The following is a 12,441-nucleotide window of genomic DNA, read 5'->3' as shown; positions in this document are numbered from 1 at the left end:
ACCCATTAACACAGACATAAAAGATCCTGCAATGCTATAGTGCAGAGCAGGAAATCTATCCCCAGCTGTCCTTGTCTATAGCTCTTTACCAGGCTTGCAGTTACCTGGCCATTGTCACATCACTATCAGTGCATCCAGGTATACACATTGCCTTTGGCACTTCCCACACTGCAGCACAAGCTCACTGACTGCGAGACACCTCGGGACAACCCAAGAGTACCAAAGATGCGGTATAAATGCACATTAAAGGAGGAAGACTAAAAGAAGGGCCCAATAACTCAGCAGTTAAGTCTTTACCAAAAAGTGGTAGAATGTAGAGCTTTCCACCACAGAACAGTGATGCAGGGTGCCATGGAAAGACTTTTAGTTTAGTTTATTTTAGTTTAGAGATACAGCGCGGAAACAGGCCCTTCAGCCCACCGAGTCCGCACCGGCCAGCGATCCCCGCACACCAGCACTGTCCTACACACTAGGAATAATTTACAATTTTACCAAAGCCAATTTGCTTACAAGCCTGTCTGTCTTTGGAGTGTGGAAGGAAACCGGCGGAGCACCTGGAGAAAAACCCAGACGGTCACGGGGAGAACGTTCAAACTCCATAGAGACAGCACCCGCAGTCAGGATCGAACCCGCATCACTGGCTCTGTACGCAGCGGCTCTACGCCTGTGCCACCATGCCACCCACTTGTGTGTACGGTTTGCCCCATACTCACCCCACCAACAAATACACATGCATGTACCTGCGTACATACACACTCATACAAAAGGAAAGCATACATAGAACAGACAGGCACAAACACACAGGCAAATACATACATACAAATACATCCAAAGGTATATGCATGCGCACACAGACACATGCACACACATACACACGCACCATCACCACATACACACACGAACATACACACACACACACATACACCATCACCAAACACACACACAATGAGACTAAGATAAATCTTCCCCATACCAGATAAACATATACCAGATACATACCAGATACACAGATAAATCTTCCCCATACCATGGGGACAAGTACGCTTTGTGTAGGAAGGAACTGCAGATGCTGGTTTAAACCAAAGATGGACACAAAATGCTGGAGTAACTCAGCGGGACAGACAGCATCTCTGGAGAGCAGGAATAGGTGACATTTCAGGTCGTCTTTCCTTCAGTTCTGAAGAAGGATCTCGACATGAAACGTCACCTATTCCTTTTCTCCAGAGGTGCTGCCGGCTGAGTTACTCCAGCACTTTGTGTCCACCTTCAGGTTCACTGTGTGTTTAGTTATCAGTCTGTGGGATGTCACATAAAGGCCCACCTTTCAAGAAGTAAATTATTTAGATCAACCAGCTTCATTGCACTTTGCGCCCCATAGCAGAAGCGTCCACATTGCGGGGCTGGAAACCGGAAGTGTACTGAGCTAATTCTGCCACCACCATCGTCTACTGTACAAGTGAGGCTCCCACTGATTGTCGCCGGAAGCTTTTCAGGACGGGCGATGACAGTGATGTAACATTTGAACGATGGACACGAAAGAAGAAGATTGCATGTTACATTTCTGTTGCACTGTGTTCCTTTGTTCATCCGCCCTTTTCCCTTTGCCGTTTCCAATGCTGATAATGTCCCGCTGTATCACACACCTTTTCCTTTCCCAGAAAGGAATAATTCCAGAATTCCATCAAGAGCTCCCCCTGATGGCAAAGCTGGGTCACACGGGCGGCTCAGTCACAGACTCAGCTCAAGTTCAATTATCCCTCTCTCGGGGTATTGAAGAGTAGTGGGAGAGGATAACACCATAATTGTCTCAAATACCCTGGGCTAAATAGAATTGCCAATCCTGGTTCCTTTCATCATCCTAAACACCTCAATTATGTCACTCCTTAATCTGCTCAAGAGAAGACATGTCTAATCTATGCAATCTAACCTCATAATTTAACTCCATTAGCCCGAGTATCATTCTGCTGAATCTGGGCTAAATGCTCTCCCAGCTTGTGCTCAGAACTCTTGACGATATTCTGCTGGAGTTTGTCCAGAGCTCCAAATAACTTGCACGATATGTTATCCTTTAATGTTATATCTAGCACAAAATGTTGTTCCCTCTGGGGGCGGCATGGTGGCACAGCGGTAGAGCTGCTGCCTTACAGCACCGGTGACCCGGGTTCGATCCTGACTACGGGTACTGTCTGTATGGAGTTTGTACCTTCTCCCCGTGACCGCATGGGTTTACTCTGGGTGCTCCCACACTCCAAAGAGGTGCAGGTTAATAGGTTGTATATACCTTGAGGAGAAATCGCAGTGGAGCAACAGGTAGTATAAGACAATAACTGCAGATGCTGGTACAATTCGAAGGTATTTATTCGCAAAATGCTGGAGTAACTCAGCAGGTCAGGCAACATCTCAGGAGAGAAGGAATGGTGACGTTTCGGGTCGAGACCCTTCTTCAGACTGTTGTCAGGGGGGGCGGGACAAAGGAACGATATAGGTGGAGACAGGAAGATAGAGGGAGATCTGGGAAGGAGGAGGGGAAGAGAGGGACAGAGGAACTATCTAAAGTGGGAGAAGTCGATGTTCATACCACTGGGCTGCAAGCTGCCCAGGCGAAATATGAGGTGCTGTTCCTCCAATTTCCGGTGGGCCTCACTATGGCACTGGAGGAGGCCCATGACAGAAAGGTCAGACTGGGAATGGGAGGGGGAGTTGAAGTGCTCGGACACCGGGAGACCAGTTTGGCCAACGCGGACCGAGCGCAGGTGTTGAGCGAAGCGATCGCCGAGCCTGCGTTTGGTTTCGCCGATGTAAATAAGTTGACATCTGGAGCAGCGGATGCAATAGATGAGGTTGGAGGAGGTGCAGGTGAACCTCTGTCTCACCTGGAAAGACTGTTTGGGTCCTTCGGTAAATGTTATAAATTGTCTCTAGTGTGTGGGATAGTCCTAGTGTATGGGGTGATTACTGGTCAGCATGGGCTTGGTGGGCTGAAGGGCCTGTTTCCATGCCGTATCTCTAAACTGAAAACTAAGTTAAACGTTATCCTGTATCTGTGTACTATGGATGGCTTGATTGTATTAGTTTTGTTTGAATGGATAGCATGCGAACAGTACCTTCACTGTTCCTATGTACAAATGACAATAAAAAACCGAACTAAACAAAATAACTGTGCGGATTGCCCACCTAAAGCTGCTAATTCTGCAGCACCCTGTACTCCTGCCCTCAGAATGATGCTCCACCTGTGTTTGTGATCTGCATTGCCCACCTAAAGCTGCTAATTCTGCAGCACCCTGTACTCCTGCCCTCAGAATGATGCTCCACCTGTGTTTGTGATCTGCATTGCCCACCTAAAGCTGCTAATTCTGCAGCACCCTGTACTCCTGCCCTCAGAATGATGCTCCACCTGTGTTTGTGATCTGCATTGCCCACCTAAAGCTGCTAATTCTGCAGCACCCTGTACTCCTGCCCTCAGAATGATGCTCCACCTGTGTTTGTGATCTGCATTGCCCACCTAAAGCTGCTAATTCTGCAGCACCCTGTACTCCTGCCCTCAGAATGATGCTCCACCTGTGTTTGTGATCTGCATTGCGTGCATGAATATGGGATTCATCAGGAGAAGCTTTTAGAATCCAGTCTGGAAAAGGGTCTTGACCCAAAACATCACCTATCCATGTTCTCCTTGCATGCTGCTGACCCACTGAGTTACTGCAGCACTTTGCGATCTTCAGGCTTGTACACAGCAGACAAGCATCGTAACTAGATAGTCACGCAGGTGGACACAAAATGCTGGAGTAACTCAGCGGGACAGGCAACATCTGTGAAGAGAAGGAATGGGTGGCGTTTCGGGTCGAGACCCTTCTTCAGACTCCACTCAGATTTCAGTCACACAGGCGCATGTTTATGTGTAGGAGGCAACTGCAGATGCTGGTTTACACCGAAGAAAGACACAAAATGCTGGAGTAACTCAGCGGGGAGGACAGGCAGCATCTCTGGAGAGAAGGAATGGTCTCAACCCGAAATGTCAAACCCCCCTCCATCAATCACTTGTGTAGGAAGGAACTGCAGATGCTGGTTTATACCAAAGATAGACATAAAGTACTGGAGTAACTCAGTGGGTCAGGCAGCATCTCTGGAGGAGGATGGGTCACGTTTCGAGTCAAAACCCTTCTTCAGACTCTGAAGATTTTTCAGGGTCTGAATACTTCGGGATCTGAAGAAGGTTTCCGACCCAAAACATCACTCATCCAATTTCTCCAGAGATGCTGCCTGACCTACCGGGTTACTCTATCTTCCACCTCTCGCACGCCAGGCTTTGTCCCAGCTGTGGCACTCTTTCCCAGCCATCTCCTCCTACTCCCAGGGCCGTCTTAACGCATGGGCCTGATGGGCACTTGCCCGGGGCCCCACGAGCATAGGGGCTCCATGCTGATCTGTGTATGTTAAGTGACTTGCAATAAATAAATACTACTTTAAAAATATAGGTTCAATAAGTGCTTTTTTCGCAACATTTTCGGTCCCTAAGTGCTTCTCACAGCGATCTGTAAGTGCTTTTCGCAACAATGTAGCACCCTAAGTCCATCGCTAAGTGCTTTTCGGTAAGTGCTTTTCGCCGGCAGGACACGGGGGGAGCTGGTAGGGAAAGGGGGGTGGGGGAGAGTAACGGTAGGGGCCCCAGTACACTGCTTTGCCCGGGGGCCCATAATGCTGTAAAAACGGCCCTGCCTACTCCTCTCAGTCTGAAGTAGGGAACCAACCCGAAATGCTGTCTGTCCTTTCCTTCTTCCAGATGCTACCTGACCCGCTAAGTTCATCCAGTACTTTGTGCTTTGCTCAAGATTGCAGCACCTGCGGTCTCTTCTGCCTGCATATTACTTCGCACTAGCAAAGGAGAAGTAATGGTGCTTTATTGGGATTTACGTCCTTCCTTCAGTAATAAACATTTTAACGAACAACTGTGCAGGAAGGAACTGTAGATGCTGGTTTACACTGAAGATAAACACAAAATGTTGGAGTAACTCAGCGGGTCAGACAGCATCTCTGGAGCACTGAGTTACTCGATAGAGCTCTTAAGGATAGCGGAGTCAGGGGGTATGGGGAGAAGGCAGGAACGGGGTACTGATTATCATATCATATATATACAGCCGGAAACAGGCCTTTTCAGCCCACCAAGTCCGTGCCGCCCAGTGATCCCCGTACATTAACACTTTCCTACACCCACTAGGGACAATTTTTACATTTACCCAGCCAATTAACCTACATACCTGTACGTCTTTGGAGTGTGGGAGGAAACCGAAGATCTCGGAGAAAACCCACGCAGGTCACGGGGAGAACGTACAAACTCCTTACAGTGCAGCACCCGTAGTCAGGATCGAACCTGAGTCTCCGGCGCTGCATTCGCTGTAAAGCAGCAACTCTACCGCTGCGCTACCGTGCCGGAGAATGATCAGCCATGATCACATTGAATGGCGGTGCTGGCTCGAAGGGCCGAATGGCCTCCTCCTGCACCTATTGTCTATTGTCTACTCCAGCACGTTGTGTCTTTTAATGAACAACTGATCAGGTGCGAATGGCGGATTTCCTACCTCAAAGAGCATTTTATCAACAAATCAGTCATCAGTGCTAATACTCAGTTATTGACCTCAAATCTCAAATTGATGACTGAATTTAAATTCCACCACTGCCACAGTGCGGATTTTGTGTTTAAGTCTCTGGATTGTTGTGTAAGGAGACTAGGTGGGTTAATTAATTGCCACCTCCTCATTATACTTCAGACTAACTTGCATTAAAAAGTGGGGAAGTTACCATTCAGCCCATTGTACCCATGCTCAATCCTACCCAATTACATATCCAGTCTTTTATTAAGAGCTGCTCGTGCTTTATAGACAAGACATTCCAGATCAAAATTTACTGCATTAAAAAAAAAATCCTTTCATAATCCCTCTGGGTTCCCTGCCAATTACCTTAAATCTCTGCCTTCTTGTTGCCTCCGCTATGCCAATGGAAACAATCTTGTCCTAACTCCTCTATTAAAACCCTTCATTATTCTATTAAATCTCATGCTCCAGTTATAATCCTGAAAGAATAAGCCTCAGAGAAGCACAAACAAAACAGAGTTCTGTCTAACCACCGCTAGTTCTGTCCTTTGCCAACTTTACGATTTAAATAGCTGTCTTGTGTTTTGGTTCGTCAATGCAGAGTCTGGCTAATACTGGGCTCTTATGATCACAAAAAACTCAGTTGCACTTCTCTTTTTCAAACACAAATCTTTATCTCAAACAAGCAACCTGCATTCACAGGTGAGTCTACATTGTGAACATGAGCTGATTATTGCAGTATAAGGGGTCCTGACCCGAAACATCGTCTGTCCATGTCCTCCACAGATGTGGAAGGGTCTCGACCCGAAACATCATCTGTCCATGTCCTCCACAGATGTGGAAGGGTCTCGACCCGAAACATCGTCTGTCCATGTCCTCCACAGATGTGGAAGGGTCTCAACCCGAAACGTCACCTATTCCTTCTCTCCAGCGATGCTGCCTGGCCCGCTGAGTTACTCCAGCTTTTTTGTCTAACTATGGTTTAAACCGGCATCTGCAGTTCCTTCCTACACTCTCCTCCAGAGATGCTACCCGACCCGCTGAGTTACACCGGCACTTTGTGTTTTACTCAAGATCGCGGCCTCTACAGTTCCTTTTGTCTTCGGATTATCGTCCGCTGGGTTTCCAGGTGCATTCACAAGGATTTACCAGGGGAAGCTAATCTTTACATCAACCTTTGCCACTGGCCACAGCCAACCCTAGGACTAGGAGGGAGCACACAAGAAAACATGAGCAAGACCCGTCTACCAGGTCCCTCCCTCGAGGCCAACCCTCTGTTCTGGCCCAGGCCTCAAGTCCTCTTTTGTGCCAGATCCACACAGCTCTCAATTCCCCGATCTTTCAAAAAATGCATACAACTCCTCTTCAAATAACCCTAAGGATCTGGCCACCACGGTCGTCAGTTGTAGAGATGTCCTGAGAGGAGTTGTCATTCTGGCAACCTATACATTGGGAAAGTGGCTGGCAAAGATAGATGTCAGGGGGAGCAAACAATGACCCTCGGACTACCCTTGATCGGACTTTGCTGGCTTTACCTTGCACTCAACATTATTCCCTTATCGTGTATCTATACACTGTAAATGAATCGATTGTAATCATGTATGGTCTTTCTGCTGACTGGATAGCGTGCAACAAAAAGCTTTTCACCGTACCTCGGTACACGTGACAATAAACTAAACCGAACTGAAACGGAAGTCTTGAGTGAATTTCCACCTGACATTCATCACGGTAACTCCCTCTGGAAAAATGGGCACATGCTTAGGATAGAGAAAAGGTGAATAGTCAGTGTGGAGATGAATGGAATTGGGCATACGACAGAAGCAGGCTGCATTAAAGAACTTTGTGCTATCACTGCTCCATTGCAGAGAAACACAGTAACCACCCTGACCTCAACACGTTCACATAAACAGCAAGTGCGATAAATAACCAGCCGTGATATATATGTTGGTGCGATGACATTAAGGGCTGTGGAGACCAAATCAGTGGATATTTTTAAGGCATAGACAGACAAATTCTTGATTAGAACAGGTGTCAAGGGTTATGGGGAGAAGGCAGGAAAATGGGATTAGGAGGCAGAAATCAGCCATGATTGAATGGCGGAGTAGACTTGATGGGCCGAATGGACTAATTCTGCTCCTATAACCTGTGAAGTTGTGCAAACACCTCCACCCTTGCCACTTAAGAGAGAAGGTGGTGGAATGGTTTGACAGCTCAATCAAAGGGTGGCACTTCAAACAACCTAACACTTCCTTAATATAGTTCAACTTGGACAAGTTCAGAAGTGCCTGGGGAGATTGGCTGCTTGGAATCATCTTGCATGATGATCCATTAGGTGCAGAAGAGAATGCAATCGAAGTTAATCACGAGTTGAAATGGGCATGTGACAAAAATAGAGACACACCTACTACAAAGTGGGGATCTTTCCGAAACAATTACATTAATATCTTTGTGATGGCGCACTACGCCCTGAGCTGAAACAATGTATGTTTAAGTCTCCTTCCAGAGGCATTGGCACTTGGTCACAGCTGCCATTTCATTGTGATGTTCAGAGAGCTTTATTAGACGTACTATATTATGGATGAGATATCAAACTAGCACAAAAGCAAAATACTGACACTGCCGGACATCCAAAGTGAAACAGAAGGTGCTCCAAATATTCAGTAGGTTGGGCAGTGTCTGTGGAGAGAGAAACAGGGTTTATCCTTTCACCTTAATGATCAATCATAAGAACTGGAAAAAAAAAGGTTGGAGACAAAGGAAAGTTTTACCTGGTTGGGAAAGGTAGAAGGGGTGGAGTTCTCTAACTGGGGTTAACGAGTAGGAATGAATGGATCATTCCCGGGTGAGCAGGCTGTGACTGGAGCAGTACTGCATGGACGGATACCTGGGCCTCAGACCTAGGGGCTGTACGTTTTGCGCAGCGGTAGAGTTGCTGCCTTACAGCGCCAGAGACCCGGGTTCAATCCTGACTACAGGTACTGTCTGTACGGAATTTGTATGTTCTCCCCATGACCATGTGGGTTTCTTCCGGATGCTCCGGTTTCCTCCCACACTCCAAAGACGTACAGGTTTGTAGGTTAATTGGCTTCAGTAAAATTGTAAATTGTCCCAGTGTAGGATAGTGCTAGTGTACGGGGTGATCGCTGGTCGGCGCGGACTCGGCGGGACGAAGGACCCCCTGTTTCCGCACTGTATCCCTAAAGTCTAAAGCTCCTCATAATCCATGTCAGTAACTTGGCACAAGGGACCATAGGTCAGATTTGCCAGTCTGCTGGTGGTACAGAACTAGGCGGGATTGTGAGCAGGGTGGAGAATGTATAGAGGTTTCAGTGGGATGCAGGAAAGTTGAATGAATGGCCGAGAATACAGCAGAAGGAATATAAGGTGGAAAAATGCACGGTCTTCCACTTTGGTGGAGTAAACAGAAAAGCAGAGGATTTTTGAAATGATGATAGACTGGGAAATATTGGTGTTGAAAGGGCACTTTTTGAAATGCCCCGTCTGAAGAAGGGTCTCGACCGGAAACGTCAACCAAGACATCTTTACTCTTGTACCCAAGTATTCTCATGTTAAAAGCTAATAGACCATTTGCCTTTTGAATTGCTTGCTGCATCGATGCCAGTGACATGTGTACAAGAAATCACTGGCATCGGTGCAGCAAGCAAAGATGGGCAATGAAAAGCTTGAGTTTGTGCAGGCTGGATGATGCAAGAATAGTACCAGAAATTTGTGTCTCATAAGTTGTGCAGTTATATTCTGCAGGTCGAAACGTGGAACTGCAGATGCTGGTTAATACACAAAAGGTCGCAATGTTCTGGAATAACTCAGCAGGTCAGAATAGTCTCAACCCAAAACGTCACCCATTCTCACCCGTGATGCTGTCTGTCCCACTCAGTTACACCAACATTTTGGGTCTATCCCTGGAGAACATGGACTGGCGACATTTTGAGCCAAAACCCTTCTTCTAGTAGGTCGGGAATTATCTCTGGAGAACATGGACAGGTGACATTTTGGGTTGGGACCCTTCTTCAGACCTGATGAGCTGAGGTTGGGGGGAGGGGGGAGATTGTGGAGGTGAAAACAGAGAGTTTTGAGGATACATAATATGAACTCAGACAAGTTACAATCAAGAGCCTAGGATCTGAAACATTAATGACTTTCTATACTCCACAAATTCTGCCCAACCTGCCAGGAGTCCCCAGCATTTTCTGTCTTTTGTTGACCAGCTCAGAAGTTGAATTCATGTTTAGGTTTGGCATTATTATTGTCGCATGTACCGAGGTACAGTGAATAGCTAGTACTTGGATGCTATCCAATCAAATCAGATACATACGTGAATTCAATCAAGTGAAATACAAGGTAGAGCAAAGGGGAAAAATACCAGAGAGTAAATATATAGTTCTCGGCAGGGTGAATAAGATTTCCAACAAGGTCATTATTATGTCTGCCAAAAGGAAAGAACTCCAGCAAAGCTGAATAATAAGTGCTAAAAATTGGTCATTGGATGGCATTGCTAAAGGGGTGATGTGGTTTGTGACTGCTGGCCGCACTCGCTGAGTTGGAAATCGCCTTCCATCAACTTCATCGTCGTTTGCAACAGCCGCACAGAAGCGCTTGCTTCCAATTGGATGCTGTTGCCCTGACGGCTTCGAGAACCCAGCGGGAGACTCGGGAATAAATCAAAAGCAATGTCAACACATGTAAACCGGCAGCAGAAAAACGCCTGCCCTCTGGTACAAAGATCAGCTATCTATCACTGGCCCAAATCAGGGAGAAGAGGCGACAAATTCCTTCATTTGGTTTCCTTTTGTTAAACTGATGGTGAAGCTGTTTGGGTTGCACTGAACACTTGGTGCTCTGTTGCACTAGCATTGGGGGTTATTAATGTATTGTGTGTGTTTTAATGTTTCTTATGTGCCATCCACGAGTATTGTGTTTACAGGCCCGGTCTGCTGCTGATGCAAGTGAGAATGTCACTGTTCCCTTGTCGGTGCAGATAGATGACAATCCTTGCAACCCCAGAACGGTGCGAGAATTAGACAGTCCCACACTGGGGTACAATCGGGTTAAATCAAAAAGATACAGCGCGGACGATTCACCGGAGAAGGTGGTGGTGGTTGTCCTGATCATACTGGATGACACGCACAAAATCAGTCGCTGAGGAAGTAAATATCTTGAAAGGTCTGTTTACATAGTTACAGTGGCTGGGAACTATACCGGATAAACAGAGGATTGCATCATACACTTGCGGAGGCAATATTCTTCATCAGGCTACTCGTTTCGCTGCAGATACGTTACGTCGGATCGCAACACGCACTGGAAATAAGTCACGTTGCAGGTAAACAGAACTCGCGGTAGAAACAAAATTGCAGTTCAATTTCAGATACATTACAAGATTCAACATTGCAGATACACCAAGTGTCCTCTAGGAAGCGTGCCGAAGACCCAAAGTACAACATGAATCATAAACGTGTTTTTATAAATATTAATACCGATTTAGAGATCGGAGGGAGGCATTTAATGTCAGTTCTGAAACTGACTAAGATGTCAAACTAAAATGTTCCATAAAGTCAGAGCGTCTCAGAACTGAGACCCCCCTCCCCTTCAAAAAAAGAAAACTCTTCCCCGAAATCTGGACAACCTAGAAAAGTCTGCACACTATCACACGATAGACACCTCTTTTCTACATTCAATCAACGCAGACGGGAGATCATTTTTTTTTCCAAATAGCCCAACCACCCATTCCTGATCCCACCGGGTTAATTTTAAACCACTGGAGCCAGCGGGTTAATTTCAGGTGTGAAACCCCAGTTCAGATTCACACCCGCATTGGGACAGACTCAGTTCCAGAAGCGAGTTGCTGGACAGTTTGTCTTATGCTCCGGGTTCCTGTATCTTCATTGTCCTAACTGTTCTGCCTGTTTGCCGGCACCAAACTGCACTTTTACATTTCCAGAGCACAGTGACTCCGATCGAAGATAAGCAATGAACACACAAACTCGAAACAACACCCGGCCGATCAAAAATTGTAAAGTAAATAAACAAAAACAAAAGTAGCCCTTGGCGACCAAAACAAAAAAAAAGTCTACGCGTTTCTGCCACCCGTCCGCTGCCCAGGCATGTCCCGGAAACGTGAACAAGTAAAGTCAACGCATTGAACACAACGAAAGAGCCTAAACATTCACGTTCAATATCACGAAAACACGGCAAAAGAAAAACAATCTCTATTAACTGTTATCAGGACACGGCGCTCTTTCGATAAGAAAACCATACCAGATCATCAGGACAATCTTGACAACACGCATGCAATGCTGGTCCACTGGTGATGAGGAAACGATATTTAGAGAGAAACGCTGGAAGTCACGTTATATAGTATTCGCTGGCAGAAAAGGGGGAAGTACGATTGCTTCGGGTAGAGAAAGGAGGTGCACCAGTGACAGAAAGTTGGTGGTTGTAAGGTCTACTTACTTACTCGTGGGTAACTGAGCCGATTGATGTTGGATGGTGCACTGTTTGCAATGTTCTGATTAACACCGCGACTTGCACGCCGACCTGTTTACCCCTGTCTCATCCGTCAATCAGAGCGCGTCAGAAGCTAATGACCACTGAGCACTCAGTATAGAAGATGGGAGGTCATGTTGCAGTTATATAAAAAGTTGGTTAGAGTATTGTGTTCAGTTTTGGGCGCCGTGTTGTAAGAAAGATGTTGTCAAGCTGGAATGGGTGCAGAGAAGATTTTCGAGGATGTTGCCAGGACTCGAGGGTCTGAGCCAAAGGCAAAGGTTGGGCAGGCTAGGACTCTATTCCTTGGAACGCAGGTGGATGAGGGGTGGTCTTATAAAGGTCTGCAAAATCA

General features: G+C 46.5%; 1 protein-coding gene across 3 annotated transcripts in view; it reads right to left on the bottom strand.

Moving 5' to 3' along the window:
* LOC144597609 (bcl-2-modifying factor-like) overlaps nt 1–12,109 on the bottom strand; it is a 65,472-nt gene extending 53,363 nt beyond the window's left edge. Inside the window, exon 1 of one of the 3 annotated variants that reach the window (XM_078407111.1) lies at nt 12,054–12,109. The gene's annotated coding sequence lies outside the window, so the exon portion shown is untranslated. Of the gene's footprint in view, nt 1–11,858; nt 11,967–12,053 lie in introns of those variants that run through there. The other 2 variants (XM_078407112.1, XM_078407114.1) reach the window with 2 other exon arrangements.
* Between the last annotated feature and the right edge of the window lie 332 nt (nt 12,110–12,441).

Source organism: Rhinoraja longicauda, chromosome 10, assembly GCF_053455715.1.
Source record: "Rhinoraja longicauda isolate Sanriku21f chromosome 10, sRhiLon1.1, whole genome shotgun sequence".
Lineage (NCBI taxonomy): Eukaryota > Metazoa > Chordata > Chondrichthyes > Rajiformes > Arhynchobatidae > Rhinoraja > Rhinoraja longicauda.
The sequence above is the reverse complement of the archived record's forward strand: the minus strand, read 5'-3'. Positions and strand labels throughout refer to the sequence as shown.